This window comes from Pundamilia nyererei, unplaced genomic scaffold, assembly GCF_000239375.1.
Source record: "Pundamilia nyererei isolate P.nyererei 1_Seehausen unplaced genomic scaffold, PunNye1.0 scaffold00004, whole genome shotgun sequence".
Classification (NCBI taxonomy): Eukaryota; Metazoa; Chordata; class Actinopteri; order Cichliformes; family Cichlidae; genus Pundamilia; species Pundamilia nyererei.
In genome coordinates, this window is record NW_005187405.1 from 5,385,106 (window position 1) to 5,387,133 (window position 2,028).

A 2,028-nucleotide genomic window follows, 5' to 3' on the forward strand; every position below is an offset into this window, starting at 1 on the left:
AAAAAAAAAGAAAACCTCAGAAATGAACTGCTCAGCTTTTGTGTCGACAAGAAAACCTAACCAGCACATTTCTCTCCACCTTCTTCTAACTGCACCTGCCTTTCTTTTTTTCTGTCACTCTCTTGTCAAGTTCCGTACAATATCGTGTCAATTGAACCGCCCAACCTCTCCTCCCGTTCCGACCGTGGACAATATGTCTGGACGACTTTGACAAATTAAACCGACTCAATATATGGCAATAACCTTCACCGTATAGCAGTGAGGGAGAGGCGGAATGGGAACGGGAGAGGAACGGGGACTCAAAGCGGAACGGAGACGCTGGCAGATGGATGACGGGATAGATCGAGCATGGCGTGGTATTTACAAGGCAGGTACAACATGAGAACGCAGAGAGAGGTGGTGCATACATAGACCAATTTTCTAAATGTCACCATGTCTAATAATAAGTCAGTGCAGCTTGAAGTCACTGAATTATCTGAACTGGAAAGACAGTTAATTAACCTAAGAAAGCAGAAGTCCACAAGAAGGCACAGTGCTACAGGCATATGACAGGCTTGGGAAAACAGGATTTACCTCACCAAGTTTTAAAAATATTGCAATATGATTACAGCACAGCTCAAATTTATTAGATGTCTTTTTTTATTTTTTAGATTAACCCTTATTCATGTTAATTAAGTTTGTTCTTTGTTTGAAAGTAATTTCCTAAAAGATCATCAAGAAATTTCACCAAAAAAATCTGTGTTTTTTGGGGGGGCTTTCTTTTTCCATAACTGACGTGATAAATGAACAAACCGGCAGCTTTTCCTGACAGACGTGACAAATTACACTGAACGGCATCAGGCTCTCTAATTAATTTTCTCAAAGCAAGCTTTTATAATAACCCGTATTAAACGGCTCACGTGGCTGCTATTCAGGCGCACACCTTTGCCTGGTAGGATAAACGGATTCAACAGCACACCGAGATGCACTTCGACTACACACGCACGCATTCATGCAACGCACAAACCGGTGAGAGGGGGGTCGTTAAGAACCTATTGTAGTCTTCCTCTCTGCTCTGCGTGATAACGGCTTGATTGATAATGAGGTTCCAGAGCTAATCACCTGCCTAGATGACTGTAAGTCACATGCTCTGGCAAGTGATGCACTTTGCTAAAACAGAGGGGGGTAAAAGAAACAGGACAGCAGAAACTCTGTGCATTGGTGAAGATATAGGACTGACACACACACACACACACACACACACACACTTGTCACAAGCACAATGTACCTGCAGAACATGTACTGCCACTCCACACAAGCACAAGTTAACTCACCCTTGCTCTGAGTGACAAGCCGAAAGCTTTCAAATTGGCCCTGGGTAATCTTCTCCCCTCTTGCTCTCTTCACTCTCTCCGTCCCTTTGGCTACTCTCTCGCTCCCTCTCTGGTAGTGCACGGATGTCCTGCGGGCGGCTCACCCCCTCTGTGTGGCTCGGCGTAAGTGCATCGATCTCTCAGCCAAGTGGTACGCGGGTCCCGCTGTTTCCACGAGACTCAGATGTGCTCGCTCCTCTCCACTGCTCACTCTGCTTCACACAGCTGCAGAGGGAAATATGAGGACGGGCAACGTGGTACTCCTCTCTCTCCCTCTCTCTCTTTAGTAAGCTAAGACTCTCTCTCTCTCTCAGGTTGTCAGTTGCTGCGATGCTCACCCCCGCTATCTCCTCACTCTGTCACTCTTTCTTGCTGAGCTGAACTGCATGCTACCACCATCTCTCTCTTTTTTTTTTACTGTTTCTCCACTGACTCCTGTGCCTCTCTCTCTCTTACTATTGATCCTTGTATCTGTGTCTTAGCTAGTGCAGCCTCTAGTGGCTGACTTCTCTTTATGCTGCTCAGAAAGTCAGAATTATTTATTTTATTTAATTAATTCTTTTTTTTTACTCAAAGAGAAATTGAAGCTGAATAATAAATAAATAAAGCAGAATGGGGAACAAACTGAAATGTCACAATTCAGCTGATATGGGTTTCAGCTAAAGGTTATTTTCAT

The 2,028-nt window shown here is 44.3% G+C and overlaps 1 protein-coding gene across 3 annotated transcripts in view; it reads right to left on the minus strand.

Moving 5' to 3' along the window:
- Positions 1 to 1,743, minus strand: part of tnr (tenascin R (restrictin, janusin)) — a 198,729-nt gene extending 196,986 nt beyond the window's left edge. For all 3 annotated transcript variants that reach the window (XM_005721309.1, XM_013912896.1, XM_013912893.1), the window contains exon 1: positions 1,314 to 1,743. The gene's annotated coding sequence lies outside the window, so the exon portion shown is untranslated. The remainder of the gene's footprint in view (positions 1 to 1,313) is intronic.
- Positions 1,744 to 2,028: the final 285 nt, after the last annotated feature.